We start from the raw sequence: 24,691 nt of genomic DNA on the forward strand, positions 1-24,691 counted from the left end.
AATAAATACCAGGAGGAAACCAATTTATCAGGTATCTTGATACTTGTTAAGGCTCTCTTAACTTCACAGGACTGGCAATCTAGAGCTGGAAGGGACCACCAAGGCCAGTTAGCCCACCCACCTTCCCACTCCAATTATACAGATAAGGAAATTGAGACCCAAGGGAAGCTAAGTGAGTTACCCATCATATAGATAGTTATTGGAGGTGGGATTAAGTTATATAGGAACAGAAAATGGCTTCAAGTTTCTGTTCTATGATAGTCTCAGTTTCTTGCTTTGGCTTCCCAAATTGTCTAAGTGCTGCCTTAGGAGAAAAAAAAAATACACAGCCCTGATTAGTTTTGCTACTAGATGTGGTATAAACAAAAGTAGAGCTCCCTGGAGACTCCAAAAGCCAGGTTGCCTAAGGAACCAACAAAATGGCCCAGAGAAGCCTGAATCATGAGCTGAGGCAACTCTACTTTCCTCAGGTACCTGAAAGAGCACCTCCACAAAATCACATTTGTCACTCGGAGCACACAGCAATGCTCTCATTTCCCTGCCCTGGCCTTTGAGAATTCCTAGCTTTCCTCAAAATTCAGTTCAAATGTCACTACCCCCACCATAGGAGGCCTTTCTGAATGAATAAACAAATAAACACTGGGGATGCGAAAAGAAAAAGGAAGAGGCCCTGTCCTGGAGGAGCTCCCACTTTAATGGGGGGAGGCAAGATATCAATCAATCAGTCAAGATTTATTAAGCACTTATTATACACCAGGCACTGTGCTAAGCACAAAAAAGCAAAAGAAATCAAGGAGCTCCCATTGTAATTGGGGGAGACAATATATTAAAACAATTTCAACTACAAGACAACTAGAAAGGCCCAGAAATCCTAAGGGAGCATTACTGAGGTAGATGCTGAGCCCAGGAGTCCTTAGGTCAAAAAGGCATATGAAATGAGGGGGAGGAGAGGATTGAAGGACATAGAGCAGAGGTTTTTAACTTTGGGTGTGTTACAGAGCCCTTTGACAGTCTGGGAAAGCCTATGTACCTCTTCCCAAAATAATATTTTAAGAACATAAAAATACAGAGGATTACAAAAGAAAGCAATTACATTGCAATAATGTTATGAAAATTTTTTTTAAAACAAGTTCATGGCCCCCAGATTAAGAACCCCTGAAATGGAGGCAGAGTAGATGGTAAGGCCTGGTGGTCCTCCATCTCATCAGAAGGAAGAGACTCATCGACTCCCATCTCATCCAAAAACCGTGGGGTTTCAAGCAGGTCCACAGAAAGGGGCCAGCAAAAAGGCAGGGCATCATCAACAGTGGTGGTTCTTCCCATCTTCCCTTATTCTGCCTCATCCCTTCATCCTCTAGTGCCACACTCCCAAAATCTCTTGTTTGCTTGATATGTAGCTTTTTTATATACTTACATATGCAGGCGTAACATGTTCGCCCAATAACATGTAAGTTCCTTGGAGGCAAGACTCGTTTCAATTTTGTCTTTATACCCCCAGCACCTCGTATGTGCCCCACTGACACATATAATAGGTAAATGATAAATGTCAATTGACTGCTTAATTGATTTTTGCCAAATGGTGCAGCTCCCATCTGCCAGACGAGAATGTTTCCATGGCAGGATGCCACAATGGGGTAGTGGGACAGAACAAAGAGAGTGGCACGTTACATTGTCTGTTCCCATCCTTCACCTGGGTCACCTTCCCAAGTAACTAAGAGATAGAAAAACTACTTTTAGTTCATCTTTTTCCCTGACATTAAGGGATTCTGAGTTTAAGAAATTAAGAAATATACATGAGCTGCACCCAGAATAAATAATAACAATAGTGGGAAATTGGGCTATGCTTTTTATGACATTAAACTCCTCCCAGAGACAAAGACCCATGATTTTAACAATCATATTCTTCCAGTGGTATCCTCAGCATCATGTGATAATGATGGTGATGATGATGATGATAATAAAATAATAATGATGATGATGACAGTCTTTATAAGTATTTATGGTGCTGTACTAAGTGCTTTACAAATATTATCTCATTTTACTTTCACAACAACCCAAGGAGGTTATTATCCCCATTTTACAGTTGAGGCTGACAGAGGTTAAGTTACTTGCCTGTGGTCACACAGCTAGTAAGCATCTTAGATGATGGATTTGAACTTGGGTCTTCCTGGCTCTACTGATGGTGCTGGTGGTGGTAATGACAGTTAGCATTCATATAATGTTTATATACAACAAATACAATTTAGTTATATAATTCATATAAGATTGGCAAAACATATTACAGACATCATCTCATTTGACCCTCACAACAACCCTAGGAAACAGGCACTATTATTATCCCCATTTCACAGATGAGGAAACTGAGACAGACAGAGGTTAAGCACCTTGCCCAAGGACACAGAGCTCCTAAGTGTCCAAGGCTGGATTTGAACTCAAGTCTTCTCAGCATTCTATCTACTGCACTAGGACATGGACAAGATTCCCCCACAGATGGGTTGGAATCTTCATTCCTGGAGAAAATATGTCCTAGAGGAGATGGAGGAAGAAATTCCAACTGCCCCTGGTCAGGAAGGAAGAGGAGATATGAGAAGGCCAAAAAAGCCTGTTTCCAGAGATGATTGTGCAATAGAGTCAACAAGTCTTGCAGAAGAGAACCTTTATCTTCTACTGGCATAAAAAGAGAATCTGCCTTCGAGCTGCTCAAACAAAAACATCATTGAAACAAGTCAATTAACCCACTTAAATTTATTTTTCTTCTTTTATTTTTTTCAGTCTTTTACCTTTACCCTGTATGTCTCACTCTTTTTCAAATGTGTTTCCTGTAAACAACGTCTTGCAGGATTATGGTTTTTAATCCATTCTGCAATCCGTTTCCGTTTTATGGGAGAGTTCATCCCATTCACATTCACAGTTATAATTACTGTGTCTTTTTCTCCATCCTTTTTTCCCCCATTTATGATTTTCTTTTTCCTTTTTCCTTTCCCCCCTTCACTAGTGTTTTGCTTTTGACCACCAGCTCCTTCAGTCCTTCCCCCCTTTTATTATCCCTTTCCCTTTTCTTCCCCTTTACTCTTACTGCTTCTTCCCTCCCTTTCCCCCCCCTTTTCTTCCCTCCCCTTTTCTTTCCCCCTCCCTTTTCTTTCCCCTTTTCCCTCCTACTGCCTATAGGGCAAGTTAGATTTCTATACCTAACTGATTATGTTATGCCCTTCTTGAGCTAAATCTGATGACAGTAAGGTTCAAACAATGCTCCCCCCCTCCCTTCTTTCCCTCTGCTGTAATACAATTTTGTGTCTAACCCAGCTAAATTTTTGAAGGTATTGTTAACAACCTTATAGCATGGAAATATAATAGTACTTAATCACAGACCTCAGGGATAAGAAGAAATCTTTAAAGGTTTTTTGGGCAAGCCCACAGTAAAACTCTGAATGAGGGGGACTGGAAAGAAAAGCTATCAAATGATCCTATACAGAGTGCTCTCTCTGCTACACAGGAGTTTCTGTCCATGTGGCCTATATTTATAGCTTTACTGAATTTTTTAAAAGAAGCAATAAAACCAGATTCTATTAGAAATGTGCACCATGTAGCAATGGCTATTTTAAAGAATAACTCCATCATGACTAATCTTTGGGGACTTGCCATTAACAACTACAGACATGATGAACCCATTTGACATAATGGAAGCATCACAAGTCCTTTTCCGACCATTTGTAATTCAATATTAATTAACTGGATGACTGTTAAAGCGTTACCCAATTGCCTGCTATCTGTGTCTAATGGCAGGCGTGAGGATGTTCCATTTATCTTCTTGAGAATTTCCCTATTTAATTACCAGAGATGATATAGTTTTAGCATTCTACAGCTGACTTGGGGCCCTTGGAGTATGCCTTGATGACCTAATAATTAAAAAAAAAAAAACCTAGCCATCTTGGCAATTTTTTCACATCCAACTGTAATTTCCTGTTGCAGTCGTCAAAGAGCACATGATATATCCTAAGCAAAACCAAGGAAAAGTTATAGATGTTCTTAATGTGTTATTTTTAAACTGACTACATAGAAACACTGATAGATCACATAATCTAAGTCTTTATTTCTGTGCAGTCTAGTGATAGTGTTACCACCAGCAATTTCCTAAAACTTGGGGGTCAAGAAATGGCTATTTTTCAAAGCAAAAAAAAATGTTTTTTGATCTTTGCCTCCCATGAGTTTTTGGCCTACAGTAAGAGTGGATTTGGTAGATTAGTTTTACTCCTCTTGAAGTAATATGCTTTGACTGACTAATGCTTCTAATCTTTCCTTGTCAATAATTTTCAATCTGATAAAATACAGTTTATTGTGTTTTCATCAAGTAATCATATTCTGAAACAACTCTATCTCAGTTCTCTTTGTCATCCAGTCAATTCAGAATTACAGAATCTTCTTCAGGGAAGGAAAAAACAAACTCATTTTTTGTTTTTTTATCTCCAGGGTCTCTTAGAAACAAATCCTAGTTGACAATTCCCAAACATCTCATTACACAGAGTAAATTTGCTTCCAAGATTTCTCTAGCCTTATTCAGCTGGTGCCCTCTGATGATTAAAACCCAGTGGGTAGTCTTAAATTCTTCTGACCATGAAGTCAACAATGCAAATTGAAGAGTTAGGCAAAAATTCACAGAGAATGTATTAAGAATTTATTAAGACCAGTGTCCCTGAAGAACTGCACCTGTACATTCCAAAGTAGAGGATTATCACAATCATCATCGCCATTTCTATCAAACCCTTATCAAGTATGTGATCAAGTATACTCTGTGTCAGAGCTAGACTATTCCACCAAATTTGTGGATTTAAAAAATATATATTTCACAAGTACAAAATGAGAAAGTTATAGCTAGATAATAACTCATCTGAAAAAATATTTATGTGTTTTAGTGGATTGCAAGCCCAAGAATATGGCAAACAAAGAACTTAAAGTGGTCTCGGGACAGGTTAAGGGAAGCTGAGTCTTCGGAAAAAGGGAGGGTACAGTCCTCTTGTACTTTGCACTGGTCAGACCACATCTAGAGAATAATGTCCAGGTGTGAGTGTCACATTTTAGGAATAATATTGACAAGTCAAAGAGGAAGGCAACCAGCATGATTAAGCACCTTACATTAACATGATATGACATAACCTGAAGAAGAGGAGACTTAGAGGAGATACAATAGCTACCTTATGTAAAAGAGGGATTACATTTTTTCTGCTTTGTCTCATCTTGCTTGGGCCAGGCCCTCCACCACTACTTCCCAGTTTTCTTGATACCATGTCCCCTCATTTCTACCACTTCCTTATGTATGTCTTCCTCATTAGAATGTGAGCTCCTTGAAGGCAGGGCCTGTCTAGACACATAGTACAGTCTTATTAAATGATTTTTCACCTGTTTGTCTGCTTGTCTTCCCCGAATGTTGTTGATGGGATCTGAGTCTATATTGGACTAGATGGTCAACAGGGTTACCTTCCAACTCTGAAATTCTATGATTCACTGATTCTATTGTTGGAAAGCTCTCCTTCATACTTATTCTAAATCTTTTTCCCCTTGTGGTTTATACATTTCTTTGTCACCCAGAAGCACACATAAACAAGGGCAAAAATATCCAATAGGAGGACATGACTATTATGTAACACCATTTAGTAAGAACATTTCTCAAGTCCAAAATGAAATAAGGGGCCTTGAGCTTTGCGGAAAAGGACTTCTCAGGATCCTGGTGATGCTACAAAAAACTGCATTACTTGTCACTGTTTCACATTAATTGTCAGTATGTTCATTACTGACAATACCTCACATGTAGGGCTTTAAAACTTAAGAGCACTTTCTGCACAACAAATCTGTGATATGAGCAATAGAAGTATTCTTTCTACAAATGATGAAAAGTTAAGTGGCTTGACAATGGTCACAAAAATGGTGGAGAGAAGCCAAGAAGTTGCCTGAGCTCTCCCTAGTTTCCCTCGGAAACAACATTAAATCAAGCCTTTAAATGGATTCTAGAGTGACAGAACCCACAAAAAGATAGAGTGAAACAATTTTCCAGGTTAAGATAACTTGGAAGGACCTAAGTAAAGGTCTGTCTCACTTGGGTAAAAGGGGAGTGCAATCCAGTGCAGAGAGTGTCCAGGCAAGCCAGCAGGTCTTAGCCACAGCACACATCAGCAACTGAGGCTCAGCAGGCCAGCTATGAGGCCTCCAGCCCTAGCGCAGAAGGCAAATTGCGAGCCCCAGAACCCCAGCACAACAGGCATGACGAGGCTGGGCCACTCCAGCACAGTGAGCAAGCACCTAAGGCCCCAGCATGGAAAGCCAGTGACCAGGCCCCTGGTCCCCAGCATAAGAAGCTTGGGATAGTATGCTCTGTGCCCCAGGAGCAGAGCTCAACTTTAAAAGTCATGAAGCAGACTTGAAATGAGTGAGAAACAGAAAAGAGCCCTGACCATAGAAAGCTACTATGGTGACAGAGAAGATAAAAACACAAACTCAGAAGACAACAATGTCAAAATGCCTACATGTGAAGCCTCAAAGGGGAATATGAATTAGTCTCAAGTCCAAAAAGTCCTCTTGGAAGAGCTTAAAAAGGATTTTAAAAATCAAGTAAGAGAGATAGAAGAAAAATGGGAAAAGAAATGCGAGTTATGCAGAATTATGAAAAAAAGTAGCTTAGGAAAGAAAGCACAAAAATTGACTGAAGAAAACAACTCCTTAAAAAATAGAATCGGCCAAATGGAAAAAAAAATCCACTGAAGAAAACAACTCGTTTAAAAGTAGAATTGTCCAAATGGAAAAGGAGGTACAAAAGCTAACTAAAGAAAATAATTCCTTAAAAATTGGAATTGGGCAAGTGGAAGCTAATGACTCTATGAGACATCAAGAATCAGTCAAACAAAATGAAAAGAATGACAACTGGACACACGGTTAGTAAGTGAGGGAGCCGAGAATTAAAAAGGCAGGCCTCCAGATTCTAAGGGTCAGACTAGAAGGCCTCCTGAGGCCCCTTCTCACTCTCGATCTATGTTCCTATGATCTATCCAATGCCACAAAGGCCAACCATAGGCAAGGCTGAATCTGACTTCCCGTCTCGTTCACTCTATTCATGCTGCTCCTGCATTCTAAATACAAATAAGGCAAACCCCCTTTGTGATAAGTAAATCCACAAAAACAAAGTTTTAAGCAATAGCTCAATGAATTTAATTAGCAGAAGCAGATAATCTGTATAATTTAGACTCCATCCTTCTATTTAGAGATGGGAACATTGGTTTGGTTTTTTTCTGTTCTATGGTTTTCTAATCAAGACCTCTCCTTTTATAGGATATCTTATCTCCCAGGTTTATAGCTATCTTGGCATAGCACCATTAAATCACACAAATTAGGGTGATACACCCTACATGAAGAAATGATATGATTATCTAGTTCCATTTTAACAAGAAATTCTCATAAGTCAAAAATAAAGTGAGAATTAAAAACAGTAAGAAGATTTGAGTTTGGAACAAAGAATTGATTGGCATTCAACAAAACAGCTGGAAGTGCAGTTCATTCTTCATTATTCCATATTGTCATAATAGCCATCACTTTTATTCCTCTTCCCAGACATTCTACATCATGATACCTGGTCATTATTCTCATCTCCTCCTCACCACACTACCCATTAGGACATTGGGCTCTGTCTCTAGTATACCAGGCTCTGATGGGTGAACTTCCACTTCATTTTGCCACGATTTTGCCTCCACATAATCCCCAGCCAGCTATACACTATGCCATTCTGCTGCAATGGAACCCCCTTTTCCAGCTCCTGGTTATGTACTGTCTTCCTTCATTAGAATGGAACCTCTTCTAATAGTCAAAATGACTTAGTCATTCAAAGTTGTTCTTAAAACAATACTGTTGTTACCATATACAACATTCTCTTGGTTCTGCTCATTTTGCTCATTATTTTGTGGAAGTCTATCCACATTTTTCCAAAATCATCAAGCTCAGAATCTCTTATAGGACAGTAGTATTCTATCACAAACATATACCACAACTTGTTCAGCCATTCCCCAATTGATGGGCATCCCTGCAATTTCCAGTTCTTTGCCACCACAAAGAGAACTGCTATAAACATTTTAGAACATACAGGTTCCTTTCCTTTTCCCCTAACCATCTTAGGAAACAGACCTAGTAGCACTACTGTTCAGTCAAAGGGTATAGGTAGTTTAATAACTCTTTGGGCATAATTCCAGATTGCTCTCCAAAATGGTTGATCAGTTCACAATTCCACCAACAGTGAGTTAGTGTCTCAATTTTTCCACATCCTCTCCAACATTTGTTGCTTTCCTCTTCAATCATTTTAGCTAATCTGGTAGATGGTAGAATAGTGATGGCGAGGTATATTCGCCATTTGTTTTTGAAGCCTTAATGCCTAGCACAGAGCTGGGCACATAGTAAGTGCTTAAGAGTTGCTTCAACTAGTTAGCTATCATATTGATGCTATTTCAAATTTGTGCAGCAAAAGATTACAGTTTATACAGAGAATATATATTATATAATATAAATATATATAAGTATATATTATATTATACTATATTATATATAGTGTTCCATATTATATATAGGTATCTGTAAGTATATTCTATATAAATATATATATATGTGTATGTATATATGCTATTTTGTGTGTATATATTTATGTATATGTGTATATATACATATGTTTGTATATACACATATATGTACCTGCGACAGAGAGAGAGAGAGAGAGAGAGAGAGAGAGAGAGAGAGAGAGAGAGAGAGAAGAGGGAGAGAGAGATGGGGCAGCTAGGTAGTACACTTGATGGAGTGCAGCTCTTGGAGTCAGGAAGACGCATACTCCTGAGTTCAAATCTGGCCTCAGACATTTACTAGCTGTGTCACCTTGGGCAAGTCATTTAACCCTATTTGCCTCAGTTTTCTCATCTATAAAATGAGCTGCAGAAAGAAATGGCAAACCATTCCAGGATCTTTGCCAAGAAAACCCCAAATGGGGTCATGAAGAGTCAGACACGACTAGAAAACAACTGTACAACAAAAAATAAACACACACACACACACACACACACACACACACACACACACACAGAGTTATTCCTGCCACCACTCAAACCCCAAAGGAAGTGGCTTATCTTCTGGGTCCCAGGACTGGAACCTCCTGGATTTTCCTCACCCTTAAATTCTCCCAGTCTGGGTCAAGAGCCACAAGAGTTTTCTTTTACTGATTGTTAGCTTTAACTCTGTAAATTCTTTTAGCTCCTGTCAAAGGCTACAAACTCATTACAACTCAGTTCACCCTATCTGCTCTTCTCCAAGCTTGTTTTTCTTAATAAGCTTATTTTACCTCGACATCTATTTCCATCAGTCACATACTTCCCTGGAGCACTTCTCCCTCCAGCTTCCCAGATGTTGTCTGCCTCTCCACCATTCTGTTTCGGTCCATTAACCTCTGCCCCATTACAAAAATTAACTTCCACAAAACCTACATTTACATAAACATGCACTGGACAACTAGTGTTTATAATCAGAAGGCACACGATGCTCCAAGTATCTATGTATATAATACACATATATTTCTATCAGACAGCTGTGATGTCATGGACAGAAAGCTGGCCTCAGAGTCAGGAAGATCTCAGGTGAAGATCCACTTCTGACCCATGCCTGTTGTGTAACACTGGGCAAGTCATAACCTCTGAGTGGATGGCCCCTCACAACCCTCAAACATTGCCAGTCTTGAAGCAGGCGCTGATCTGCATTGCTGGAAGGAGCTTCCTCACTGCAATTCTCTACACCAATGAAATCACAGGCACAGTTGTACATAAGTGAAATATATTTTTAGAGTTGGAAGAGAGTTTAGAGCGATCCAGTTTAATCCCTTCTTTTATATATAAAGAAACCCAGAGAGGGTAAGTGATTTGCCCAAGATTTGATTCACAGAATTTAGAGCTTAAAAGGAATCTCTGAAGTCATCTAGTTAACTCCCCCATTTTAGAGCTGAGGAAGACTGAGACTCAGAGAAGTTGTTACTTTCTACAAGTCACACAGAGATGAAAGTTAAAACCAGATCCTAGAACCCTTAATCCAATTTATTTTTCTATTATATCACAAAGAGCCAGAGCTAGAATTAGTCAAGGACTCCTCTCATTATACCAGACTGGCTTCTCTTCCGTTCTTCAACTTTTAATATATCTGTGATTGCATCCATGCAAGTATACTCTTCAACTATAGGGAACAAAACCATTTTTGATTTATCATTGTATGTCAATACCGTCCACGTGCTCCCATAAATTGACAGCAGAGAAGGGGGAGGAGGCGCACTAGGATAACATCTGGGCAGCACATCTGTTATCCCTCACTCTCACTACATGACAGGTCCTTTACTTACCACATACTAAATGGTTCATACATCAGCAAAGAAAGCTGAAGCCATCCTAGCATCATTTGCCAGAGGTATTTGTTTGGGCTTATATTTCAGTCAATATTTTAGTGTTTTCCCCCAAACAAGGGTGCATCATCAAATTGTGCTTTCATGTAAAAGTTAATTTTCAGTGGTTTCTTTACACTTGTTTATGAAACATGATGGTCATATGTTTTATTTGAATGGCACCCGATGTGATACGTACCACCACCACTTAAAAGGCTCTTCAGTGAAAAATGTGATTAGAGACTTAAAATAAAAATGGATTAAAAATCAATAGAATAGAAAAACAAAAAACTCACCCAGTGCACCAGAAGACAAGTTTTACTGCCATTGGTGACAATTTGCCTTAGTAGACAGCCAGTCCAGCTGCTGGAAACCTTTAAAACAAAAATAAAAGAAGGCTTTAATAGGAAAAAAGGCAAATTTAGGGACCTGAAAATATTCATTCCATGTAAGTACCTCTCCCACTTAAAAAAAAAAATTAAACCATTACTGAAAGACTACTTCCTTTTACACAATCAGCTATGTTCCCTGGAAAGTTACGCATTCATATACTTTGTATAAATTAAATAATGCCTCTGTTGGCTTATCATTCCAAAGATGCTTGATCTGCATTTTGGACTAATCTCCACTAGTTGCTAATACTTCAGAGTTAAGTTCCTTTGTACCCTGGTCTCTCAGGTAGTTAATGAACTGAAAACATACCCTTATATGCCCTAGAGAACCTCAATATACACAGAACTTAACTTTTAAAACCTTCCTTTGGTCTAGAGAGGAAGAATTCCTTTGTAAGGTGATAAGTAGTCTCTCTCACATATACCCCATCTTTAATACATTTGACTTTTCTTGGATTGCTAAAAACAGAACTTATCTCTCCTATCTGAAGCTACCAATTCCTATTGTCTTTAAATCAGCAATTACAGGATTACAGATTTAGGTTCAGAAGGGACTTCAGAGGCCCATCTCCCAATTTATAGATAGGAGTGAAGTAACATCCCCAAAGTCACACCGGTAATAAAGCAGCAAAGCCAGGATTCAAACTTGGGTCTTCAGACTGGAAATTCCAGCACTCTTTCTACTATATCTCACCATGTTACATCACAAATCTAGAAACTCTGAACATTTTAAATTCTTATCAGAGGCAACAGATAGATAATTGGGCTTGAAGTCAGGGAGACCTGAGTTCAAATTTGTCCTCAGACGTGTACTACCTATATGACTGTGGGTGAGTCACTTGACTTCTTTCTGCCTCAGTTTCCTCAACTCTAAAATGGGGATAACAGCACCCACCTCCTAGGGTTAACACCCATGTCCCAGGGCTGTTGTAAGGATCAGATGAGTTAATATTTGTAGTGGGCTTAGCACAGTGTTTGCTATACAATAAGTGCTTAATAAATAAATGTTTGTTTCCTTCCTCCATACCACAAGCACTATGTTTCATCCAAGCACTATGGAACAAGAGCAATGTAATGTTCTGAAAGAAATCAAAGTCCATGGTGGCACCAGTATTAGATATGACCTTCCTAAGGGACATGATTGACAAATGAATGATAAAACACTTAACATATGCTTTAGGAACTTATTATGTGCCTTAATCTCTGACAATACATGTATAAAGAAGATAGTCCCAGCCCTTAAATGAGAGTTTACTTAATATCTAACAGGGGAAAACAATACATAAGATAGAAGATATGAAGACAGAAGATATAGGAAGATAGGGATGATAGGAAATATAGATATAGATATCTAGGGAATTAGAAGGATGGGAAGGGGGATAGGTGCATAATATACACCTGGTGCCATGGTGTGGAAATGGCCAGGAAGTGAAGTGGAGGCCTGGTACCGGATGAGCTAAGATGAAAGCTCATCTACCGATCTAGCACCCTGAGAAGGAATCCACAGTTTCAGTGGGCGCTGAGGGTTGGGTAGAAGGGGAGGAAGGGCAGGACTGGAATACAGGAGGCATGAAATGGAAATGGTTGCGAAATGGTACTCCAAGTATGATTAGGCAAATCTCACCCATCAGATATGACCATACAATGGAGTTTCTTGATAGAGATAATCTACATGCAACAAATTGTCTTTAGATACAGAGGAAGGAAAATCATGAAGGAATATTTAGCTGGGAGCAAAGCGCTATGGGATGTGAAGAAATCAAAAGCAAAGGGGGCTATGACTTTCTAGACTTCCATACTCACTCAAACACACTACACTTTTTTTGCATTATCTTGCTCCAGAAACTTCCCTCTCTCCCCTGAAATGGTATTATTTCTCACCCAGACTGCCCAGGAGCAAACATAGAAACTACATCAGACATGGTGTCCTGAGCCCAGAGATCAAATCCAGGCTTGTAAATGACCGTGGCATAAAAACAAAATACCCGTGTGACTTCAGGTCTCAATTTCCTCATCTGTCAAATGAGGGATTAGACCAGTTATGCTCTCAGGTCTCTTTCTAACCATAAATCTATGGCACTGAGTAATCAGTCTTCCAGAAAATGGCTATTATAGATATTCTATCAGTAGATACCATTGCCATCTTGAGGGCTCATTCTCTTCCAATATAAAATCACAATTCCCAAAAGATAAACTAATTGCTAAAATGTTTTGGAGGGCCCTTGGGTGTCCCTACATCCATCTCTATATCATTCAGTCTATTCCGTCCCCATCTTCTCAACCTCCTCATCCCTAAAAAGAACAACAGTGGTTTATAAATAAATAGGAAGACAAGAGACAGGGAGTAGCGATTCACTTTGTTTTCAAGTCAGGGAGAAGAAAAATGAAGAGTTAACAGAGAATACTTGTGAAAAAGAAAAGAAAGTTACAAAAAGAAAAAAGAAAACCTGGAAAAAAGAAGGAAATTCCCCTGATTCTGTGCTTCCATGGTAGGATAGCCTCAGAACATATTATGAGGGTTTGAAAAGGGTAGGAATCCATGGACAGCAAATATTCTAGGGAGTGGACGACATCTGTCTGAAGCTCAAAAGATCTACTTGCTGAATGCTTCAAGTGTTCAGAGAACTTTGGAGAACATGCGGGTAGAATATATTTCTCTGATCTACATTCAACATCAACCATACTTTCCCTCCATAATATAAGTAGCAAGCCTACTGAAATTCAAAATGAAATAGAAAAAAGACAGATATCCTTAAAAGTAACTTACATACCAAAAATCTGCCTTTTTCCAAAGGGTCAGGGGTATGTTTTAAATCCATTGTTCCTTCCACCAGAAGAAACATTAAATCAAAGTCCTGGCATAAATTGGCTTTCTGCATGAAAGAGAAGCTATTTGAAAGGCAGACCTTTTGGTGTTCCCTTTCTTTGGACTATTCATCCACTTCCCATACCCTACTTAAAAATAATGAATTCGCTAGGCACTAGATTAAGCCAAATACCATGCTGTAAACAATACTGGATAGGAATCATGACCATGCTAATGAGTATAACTTGATCTTTGTTTGTTTGGTATTCAATAATCATTTATTTATTTCATAGTAAGTTTTATTTCTTTTGTTTTTATGCCACAGTCATTTGGGGACAGATCTTAACTCCCATGCTGTTGAGGGCCGATCTTAAGAGTCTGATAAGGGTTTAAGATCCAAGGCAGAGTTTGACCTCTGCTCAGGCTTTCACCCCAAAAGGCTCAGGGATTAAGTGGTACGGTTCCCCAAATTCCTTCCTGATAAATAGGTCTCTGAGACATCCCTTCTCTCTCTTTGAACCTTAGGTTTACATATTTACTGCTCTGTGCAGGTGGCACCTAGGCACCTGGGAAAACCTTGGAATCTACAGCCCAATCTAGGAACCCTGATAAGGAGGAAATTCATGATTGTTACATCCTCAGCAGATGTTCTGGGGAGTATCTCACGGGGGGGACTCTTTGAAGTTAGGCTAGATCTTCCCTATATATTCTGTGCCCTCAGATGAATAAACTGAGTCAGTAATTCTACTCCGCCTGGCCCATGTCATAAGTTATTTCACGCCTCTCCGTTTGGTGTACAATCTGGTTGCAGGCAACACCATGCAACTCCCTTTTAACAAAGAAAAACAGTGAAGCAAAACCAACCATATTTAATCATGGATACGCTCTTCTGCACCTATAGCCTCTCTCACCTTTCTTTTCTCCACTTCTCTGTGGCCCAGATTGAGTGTAACAATTACAATTCTACTACATTTTAGTGGGATTTTTTCATTTACATTATCACAGACACTCTGCATATTGTTCTGTTGGTTTTGCTTACTTCACTCTATAGCAAGTCATAGAAAACTTCCTGTGTTTCTCCAAATTCCTTATATTTGTCATTCTGTATGACACGTTAAAAGTTTATTATATTCATATGCCATGATTTATTCAGCCATTTCCCAAATCTGTGGCTACTCACTTTAGCACCAATTCTTACTGCCACAAAGTGAGTATTTGGAGTTAGTATTTACTATGAGTATTTTGGTGTATACGGAACCTTTGTATCTTTGACCTCCTTTGGGAATACGTTACTAGCAGTAGGATTCCTCAGTATAAATAGTTTCAACACTTCTCTCACATAATCCTAAATCATTTTTCCAGGATGGCTGGACAAGTTTTCAGCTATTCTGTGCTTGTCTTCCCACAGCCTCGTCAAACATGACTATTTTTAGCTTTTTTCAATTTTGCCAATTTGGTAGCTGTGTGGCACAATTAATTTAATTTGCATTTCCAATATTTTCAGTGATTTGGAGGAATTTTCATATACCATATTTTACCACATAATCATCACATCCTATTTTTTTTTCAGTCCAAAAATGATTCATAACCTTTCATCATGTAAACAATGCATGGTATAATTCTGTTTGCCAAGCCACTCTAAAGGTAAACAGAGAAGCAACATATTCACCAGTGGCATTTGGATACGCATTTATCTCTAGTGCATCATGAACTGTGAGCCTAGAATTCTCAGCACACATGCGTTGTCAGTATATTTCTGAAAGCCAACTTGCACGATTTGTTTAGAGTGCTACAGTACTAACAGTATTGTCATTCAACCCAATAAAGAGTCATAGGCCAAAAGGGAGTAGGTGGGCAGGAGAAGTTGCCATGCGTAAGTCACACGATATGGTAAGACTTACATCTTCCCAATTTTAACATATGTTCACAAGTATTCTATGCATCCTAATATTGCACCAAAGATAGTTTAGTAAAATGATTTTTAAGTAATACCGGCACAATTTTTAAAGCTTCACATAATGGTCGCATTCTACTTTTTGGCAAAAAATTTGGCATAAAATCTGTGATGATTATGTAGTGAAATAAGGTAGTCAGCTATAATTTGCAATTCTTCTTTTGAAAACTGTTCACAGCTTTTAATTATATATCTATTGGTGGATTTCTCTTGATCTTATTATGTATTTTGAATGTCAGATTTTTATCTGGGAAATTTAAGGCCAAAAAAAAATTTCCCCAAATTCAAGAAGTATCTATTTTAAACCTAAACAGGTTTACAAAAAGAGGTAAAAAGTGAATCCAACTTAAAAAAGCACTCTTCCTTAGAGAATTCATTTTAAATATAATATATTCCAGTTATTAAATCATAGAATGTCAATGCTAAAAGGAAACTTGGAGATCATTTAATTTAGCCCCCTCATTTTACAGTCTAAGGACAATTTTGACCATAAACACAACATCTACTACATTTTGCCTCAATTTTAAATGGAAAAACCATGAAGTTCCATCTCAAAACACAACAATTTTACTTAGATTTCTTATGAGATTAAAAACAATCATTGGCAAAGAGAGCTGCCAGGTGGGTCTTCTGCCAGAGATATGGTGTGACCACAAATAAAAGCAGCTTCTCTGGCAACTCTATTACTATATTACTATTTAAGGAAGTACATATCAATCCAGTGTTTATAATATAGCATACTACTTCATTTCACCATCATTGTTGGGTCAAAAATGTGTTATTTCACTTAAGTCAACTTTCCAGATAATTAAAGTATATTCCTTTAAATACTTACTTTAAAAAAAAAATCAACACTGTTATAGAAAGCCTTTTAACAGATCTCATACTTCCCTGCCTTCTTATACAAAATACATTGAACGTATTGTTGAAAGCGATCTCAAAGACCATCTAATTCAATTCACATATGAACAAGAATCACCCCCTACAATTTCAACATTATGAATATTAGCTATTATACAAAGAGGTATATTTTTATAATGATAACATTTTGAAGTATATAGAGACTTCTTCACCATACTCTAAATAACCCCAGACTGTTAGGCTTTTAGAGCCCTCTTGTCTGTTTTTTTGTAATCCTTCTACTTCTACTGTCAATTTTTATTATTATTAAAATATGCTGAATATTTCCGAAGATGTGCTAGACACACACATGCAATCCTACGTCAATAGACTCTGGACTTGTAGACAGCTCCAAGTTTCTCCTACAGACTAAAGCACCCAGATGTTGTCACAACTATTGTCCTTACCACTGAACTCAGAGACCTTTCTTGCTTATATATAGATTCATAGTTACATTTCACAAGGATGAGGCTGTTAGAAACTTAATCTTTAGATAAGGGGGATACTACCTGTGATGAGAATTCTGAATATGGCTTCAAAATTCCCCCTGCATTCTCTTTTATGCCAACAAATAAGTGTTAGTAACATTTCTTCTATTCAACAAGGCCTTCATTTTTTCCCAATTACATGAAAAGACAGTTTTTGACATTCACTTTTACAAGATTTTGAATTCCAAATTTTTTTCTCCCTTCTTCCTCCCCCTCCCCGCAAGATGGCATGCAATATAATATAGGCTATACATATACAATCATATGAAACATATTTCCTCATTAGTCATGTTGTGAAAGAAGAATCAGGACAAAAGAGAAAAATCACAAAAAAACAAAAACAAAAACAAAAAAATAGCATGCTTCGATCTGCATTCAGACTCCATAGTTCTTTCTCTGGATGTGGACAGCATTTTCCATCGTGAGTCCTTGGAATTGTCTTAGATCAATGCATTGTTTAGAAGAGCTAAGCCTATCAAAGTTGGTCATCGCACAATGTTACAGTTACTGTGCACAATGTTCTCCTGGTTCTGCTCACTTCACTCAGCATCAGTTCATGCAAGTATTTCTAGGTTTTTCTGAAATCATTTCTTACAGAACAACAGTATTCCATCACATTCATATACCGCAACTTGTATAGCCATTCCCCAATTGATGTGCATCCCTTCAATTTCCAATTCTTTGCCACCACACAAAAAAAGTTGCTATAAATATTTTTGTACTTTTCCCTTTTTTATGATCTCTTTGGGATATGCACCTAGTGGTATTGCTGGAGCAAAGATCAACAAGCCTTTATTAAGCATCTATTACATGTCAATACTGTGCTGAGCACTAGAAATACAAAGAGAATACTAACAGAATAGTCTCTGATCTCAGAGAGCTTACACTGACATTCCATTGCCATACATCAGGGTCCTGTTGCCAATAACATAATAACAGGTACTCACCTAGAGAAGTGAGGAACAGAGGGGCAAGCCACCACAGCCGGCCTGAAACAAGGGTACTGCCATCTAGATATGGCCAGTTCTCTCAGAAGTCATTTGGGACAGAGACTAAGGCCAATGAAACACAAACTATCCAGCCTGATAAAAGATGTAACAGCTTTGAGGTCCAGACCCCAGGCAATCAAAGAGGAAGGAGTCAGAAGAGTAATAAGGGAACATGAAGGGGAAATGACTAAAATTCCCAAAGGTGTCAGAAGGAAGAAAACTCAGTTAAATACATAGAGTGCAAGCAGATAAACCAACAGGGAAGATATTAATAACAGGAAGGAATATGGCCTCTTGAGCAACTAGATGAGTCCAGACATATATGAATAAATACAGCAAGACAAAAGAAAATGAGTTAGCTCCCCATGAGGCAGAGAATACTGTGGATTCCCAAGAAAGTATGTGAGCACAGTAAGATGTTTCTGAATAGTTTAAAAGAGAAATAAGAACTGTGTAAGCAGAACTTATGACCAGCGTGGCAGAAATAACTGGCAGATAAGAAAACTTGAATCTAGGGTGGCAAGTCTCACAAAAGAAACAAAAGAGAGAACATTTGATGAGGAATGGCAAATACACAGAAGTGAAGAGCATTCCACTGTCCTACTCTGGACTCTGGCTAAGAGAGGAAAACTTTCACGTGAAGGATAAGAATGAAATACGGAAGTTAAAACTCATCACGTAAATCTGCTGGTAAAGAAAACCATTAGCTCTCACAAACAAACCTCATCACTGGCTGTTCTCTAGGCTAACAAAATGTAGTTTCAATGATTAACAGTAGTTGGAGGCTTTAAGAAGTTAAAGGTGATAATGCCCACATCCACATTCAATTATCAAAAGATGTCATTCAAAATGATGGAAAAAACCTGTATCAGGCAAAGTAGTATGAATTTCAACCTAAATCATTCTGATATTTTGGTCATTAAATTAGACTGTCCCAAAGGATAAATCGATTGCAACAGCAGTAATATGAAGCTAAACAGGCTTGATTTTGGAGGCAGCAAATTTTCCAAACTTAGAATGCTTTGTTGAGAGGGGAAAATTGCCTGTCTTGAGAAAATGATGCACTCCATGAATGATTTCAACAATCAACTGTAAAGATAATTAACGCTGGCTGATTGAAGATTACACTGCCATCGAGCATAGATGGCATACATACTAAGTTTCTAGACTAGCACTTCACCATGGAAGATTGGTCGAGTGTGGAAAATTGGCTCCTTCATTAACTCCTCATTATTTGCTTCCTCTATTTTATTGGTGTTTCTCACAGCCTGTGCCTCTCTTCTCCCCACTTTATTTTTGTAAGGCTTTTAAAGCCACAAAATCTACACCAGCAAGCTTTGGCAATCCACCTGTCTTATTCCTGTCTTTTTAGAATCCTAACACAGTACCTTGGCTTTTTATTTTGGCAGGTGATCCTGCCTTTCTAAAGATTGCTGGGTGTCCTCACTCATATCATTATCCTATGTTACAGATGCGCCACTCATCCCATCTGCTGCTAGCTTACTCTTAACACAAAATAATAAAACCACTGGGAATATAGTCTTGGGGGGTTTTTTCAGGGGCCTGAACTAAGGCTTGTGAGTAAGAAACATAGAGCTCTTTAGAGTTCATCTTCCATTCAGGAGGGCCTCTATTTGACCTAAAAGATAAAAATCAATCCTATTTTTAAAGCATCAAGAGAATAAGATTTGATAACTTCTGCCAATCACTCCATAGTCTGCCATCAATGTGAAGAAATTCTTATTTTTTATAAACTAGATCCTTAGGCTGCAGTAGAGAACCCATCCCCAGGAACAGCAGGCAGTAAAAGAGAATAAATGCTATTAGATAAAAGAAACAGAGGAGAAGTACCCCTGAGAGCAGTAGAAATGGAAGAGGCATAAGGTCCTGGCAAGGCAACAAAGAAACAAGGTCATCGAAAAAGTGGTCAAGTCATCAATAAACCTGTACCTTTGCAAGCATAAACTTTAGGTAAACAGAGCTATGGTATGATAAATATATGGTCATTCACCTTTGCTTCTTTATGCCAGCAACAGATTTTCTCATATTCAACTCCATGTCCACTATTAGGTGCTGACACGTCCTGTAATAATGATTACACACACATTAACATCCATTAATATGCTTCTTTGGTTGCATTGAAATATGATCACAACAAAGAATTAGAAACAAAAAAGAATTATCTACAGGGAAATGGTTAAATAAATCATGGTACATGAAATGAAGTAATAGTCATGCACCATAAGAAATGATTTATAGGAATCATTCAGAGAGATACTGGAAGAACTGTAAGAACTGATTCAGAATAAAATAAGCAGAACCAGGAAAATCATCAATACTATACTATAATAACTTTAACAATGTAAATGGAAAAAATGATAAAAAGAAACTGCATGCTACATAACTATAATGATCAAGCTTAGTTCCAAATGGCAGTCACCTGTTTAAAGATGACACTTGAACTCATGGATGAGATAATTAATCAACTAATCAACAAAGTGTACAAGAGGAATGAAAGAGGTCCCTCAAGAGAGCCTTATGGGATACCTATGCTAACTGAGCAGAATATAGATAACAGTTCCACAAAGAGACTACGAGGGAATATTCAGAGAGGAAGGAAGGGAACCAGGAGGGCATATGTCACAGGAGCTCAGGGTGTCTAAGAGATTTTAGCTGCAAAGGGCATAAAAGACATAGGATGGCAGCTGGTAAGGTGGGCAGCATTTCATAAGTTTTAGTTGTTTTTACAGCTGGGGAAGCTGAATGTGTTTATAGACAGCTGAGAAGAAACAAACAGGGAGAGATTCAAGAAACACACACACACACACACACACACACACACACACACACACACACACACACACACCCTGCATTTTATTGTGCTTCAATTGGTGTAAGGTATCACCAATGCAAATCAGCAACTTAGCAACGACTTACTCTCTTAAAGTCTCCAACATCACTGAAAGGTTAAATTACTTGCCCCCAGCACACTTCAAAGGTAAAAAACTTGAACACAAATTTTCCTGACTTCAAGACCAGCTCTCTATCCAAAACACAACACTGACTCTCAAGTAACAAGCTGCCCTAGAATGAAAGAAAAATATTGTAATTTAGAGGATCTTGTGATTTCCAAAGTTGCAAGCATTACAGTTTGGTAATTAACTTCTTAATGCCAAAAAAATGACAAAAATATTTTATCTCAGTTCGTGTCATATCCAATGAGCAGAAAATGGATTTTAAAAAAGAAAGGGGTGATCAAGTCAACAAGCATTTATTAAGCACCTACTATGTATGTGCCAGGTACTATGTTAAGCACTGGGGATACAAAGAAAGGCAAAAAAAAAAAACAGCCCCTGCTATCAAGGAGCTCACAGTCTAATAGAGGAAAAGATATGGAACATGACTGATAACATCAAAAAGTGCAGAGTAAAGGCCTTCAGATTTAGAAATTAAGTGATCACTGGCAACTTGGGTGAGTCAAATGGTAGGGCCAGAAGCTAGACTGCAAGGAGATGAAAAGTGAAGTGAGTAGTAAGGAAAGTGAAAACAATGAGTGTATATGATTGTCTCTAAAAGACTGGCAGTGAAAGTTAGGAGACATTTAAGAAAATAAAAGTTTAGGGGCAGTTAGGTGGTGCAGTGGATACAGCACAGGCCCTGAAGTCAGGAAGACCTGAGTTCAAACCTGGCCTCAGACACATAAGACTTACTAGCTGTGTGACCCTGAGCAAGTCACTTAACCCCACTGCCTAGCCAAAAAAACAAAATAAAAATTAAAAATAAATGAATGAATGAATAAATAAATAAATAAATGAAAGCTTGGGTGAATGGCTGGGTCAGGTGAAGATGTTTTAAGGTTTAGAGAAACCTACTCACGTTTGTAGACAGTGGAGGGAAAGGCTTCAAGAAAAACAAGAGAGAATAATCAATGGGCAAAGTTCCTAGAAGAGACAGCAGGAGATGGCACAGACGGCACAGGTAGAGGGTTTGGTCTTGGCAATGACAATAAGCACTTATTCCTCAGACACAGGACTAAAGGCTTCTACTGTTGCTTCCCATGGGTGTCCAGGAAGATGGAAAGAAGGAGGGCCTACAGAGTCCATCAGAGAATAATTTTCTCTTATAGTGAGAAGGGACCAAAGAGGCGATCTTGTCCAACAATCTATCTGATTAATCAGTTTTCTTGACAATATATTGACAGATGGCTATATAGCCTCTAATTGAATATTCCCAATGGTAGGAAACTCATACCTCAAAATAGGCCTGTTTCATTGTCTAACGGTTATAATGTGCTATATTATATATATATATATAATATACATATACATATATATTATTATATTATATATTTATATATTATATCATATATTATATTATATTAATCATATTATATTACATATAATATTATATTATATATAACAAATTATAAATTGTTATAAAGTTCTTCCTTTCATAATTTTATCCACTGAAGCTACACAAAGCAAATGTAATTCTTCTTTCACATGAGAGCCCTTCAAATACTTGAAGTAAGTAGAAATTTTACTTTGCCATTCTGAACTAATTAACTGAAGTTTCCTTTACTTATTTCGGGAAATACTTTGAGACACCTGAGTGGCATAGACTGCTGGATTCAGAGGAGCTTGAATTTTCTCTCGGATACCAACTGCATGACGTTCAGCCTCAGTTTTCTCACCGGTAAAATGGAGCCAATAACAGCATGTACCTCACAATGTTGTAATGAAGATCAAATGAGATAATATATGTAAACCACTTTGCAAACCTGACAGTGCCACATATGTTCACTATTATTGTTATTGTTACTGTTTCCTCCAAGTCAACAAAAGGCACACTTAGTTCTCCAATAATAAAGGGTGGTAGAAAAGAAAAATAGGGTGCAGGAGCCAAAGTCCTTCCCCAGCATTTGGGGGCGGGGGAGGGTGGGAAGGTAGGAGCTGACCTCAGTAAAACTCAAGGGCCTGATTTTTTCAATGTCAATCAATAGCTAAGAACCTACATTCCATCCTCGGCAATGATTTTTTGACTTGGCTCTATACAAGATCTACAACTCCCCAGACCCAGCTTTGGACTTGTTGCTCTGAGACTCATATTACATTTTCCCATCTAGATTTGCTACTTTTGTGGATTTCTGGCTTTGATCTCAGAAGAATTAATCAGTCACTCTCTTAGACACCAGGAAGGGCCTGCCTGGCAAGTACATGGCTTTCCCTAATTAATGCTTACTAATCTTAATGCTCTTTCTTCCTTGTAAATGCCTGCTATTCATTCCCCAGCATATACAAACACCATTCCCAGACACAGTAGCAACAGGTATTTGGGGAAAGAAGGTGCTCCTAATTCTGATCAGAGCAGGGCAGCATCCTGACCTTTCATAGGCTCAGCTGCCCTGAGCCAGCAGTATACTGTAGATCTTTAAATAAAACCTAGTAATAAGGAAACCATGTAAGTCTCCTCTCTTACAAACACACACAATTCTTTCAATTAGTCATGATAATAACATGACTTAAATTTTCTTGCCATCCTGGTTGCTTCTTTATGCATGCACACTTCAGTCTGTCAATGACCCTCTCACAGTGGATTGGCCAGGATGATACACAATTCTGCTGAGGCGGCTTAACAAGAGCAGAGCGTACTGTTGCTATTTCCTAGCCACTTGATATGGATATTAATGCATCCTGAGATTGCATTAGCTTTTGCTGGCAGCCACATCATATAACTCATTCTCACTGCCCTAATAGTTAACAAAAATCCCCAAGTGTTTTTCTCATGAAGGAGCGTCTAGCCACAACTACTTCCAACCTGTATTTCTGCATTCGTTCTTGAACCTTAGTTCAGGGCACCAATTAAATCACAGTTGCAGTCAAAAGAAATACAGGATTCATGCCTAACTAAACCCCATGTTTTTAGATCTGGCTCCATTACAGCTGGTTCTGGGCTCATTATGTCATCCAGCAAACCAACCATCCCTCTCAGCTCAGAGTTCTCTTCATATTTGGCAAGCAAACCATCTAAGCCATACAGCTCCATCCAAGTCATCAATAAAAATTGTTGAATATGACAGGGCTATCAGATATTTCTTCAGAATGCCACCAAATGGGGTGCCTAGATGGCACAGTGGATAGAGCACCAGCCCTGGAGTCAGGAGGACATGAGTTCAAATCTGAACTCAGACACTTAATACTAGCTGTGTGACCCTAGGCAAGTCACTTAACCCCAACTGCCTCGCCAAAAAAAAAAAAAAAGAGAGAGAGAGAGAGGCAGAGTGCCACCAAAGACATTCCTCGAGGATGAAACTCATTTATTACTCAAGCCCAGAAGGTAACTTTTCCAGTTTTGTAGGTAATATGGGCTGTGCCTGTCTAGGACAGAAGGAGTTGTCCTGTTAACAATCCCAAATGTTTTCCCTTTGCAGGAGGCCTCGGTCTGAATGAAGTACTCTAGGTACAGAGAGCTAAGAAGCAAAGGCAGATGGGTCTTGACTGTTTATGAGCTTGGCTATAAGGGCTTTTTGTTGGATAAAAAAACCCAAGCCTTCCTTTAATTGATGTTGTAAGTTCCTATGCAAACCACAGGGATGAGGTTCCTTTTTCCTGTGCTGTGGAAAACTGCACAACAGACAAATTCTGATTGCTTCAGAGCGTGAGTAAAAGAGAGAGACATTTTGATAGAGGTCCCCAAGACTGAACCCAATCAATGCAAACATTTTATA

At 38.4% G+C, this 24,691-nt stretch overlaps 1 protein-coding gene across 2 annotated transcripts in view; it reads right to left on the bottom strand.

Moving 5' to 3' along the window:
- Positions 1-24,691, bottom strand: part of MTUS2 (microtubule associated scaffold protein 2) — a 667,437-nt gene that overhangs the window by 637,010 nt on the left and 5,736 nt on the right. For both annotated transcript variants that reach the window (XM_020997212.1, XM_020997217.2), the window contains exon 2: positions 10,732-10,809. The gene's annotated coding sequence lies outside the window, so the exon portion shown is untranslated. The remainder of the gene's footprint in view (positions 1-10,731; positions 10,810-24,691) is intronic.

The sequence above is a fragment of the Phascolarctos cinereus genome, unplaced genomic scaffold (assembly GCF_003287225.1).
Source record: "Phascolarctos cinereus isolate Bilbo 61053 unplaced genomic scaffold, phaCin_HiC Scaffold_726;HRSCAF=1367, whole genome shotgun sequence".
Taxonomy (NCBI): Eukaryota; Metazoa; Chordata; class Mammalia; order Diprotodontia; family Phascolarctidae; genus Phascolarctos; species Phascolarctos cinereus.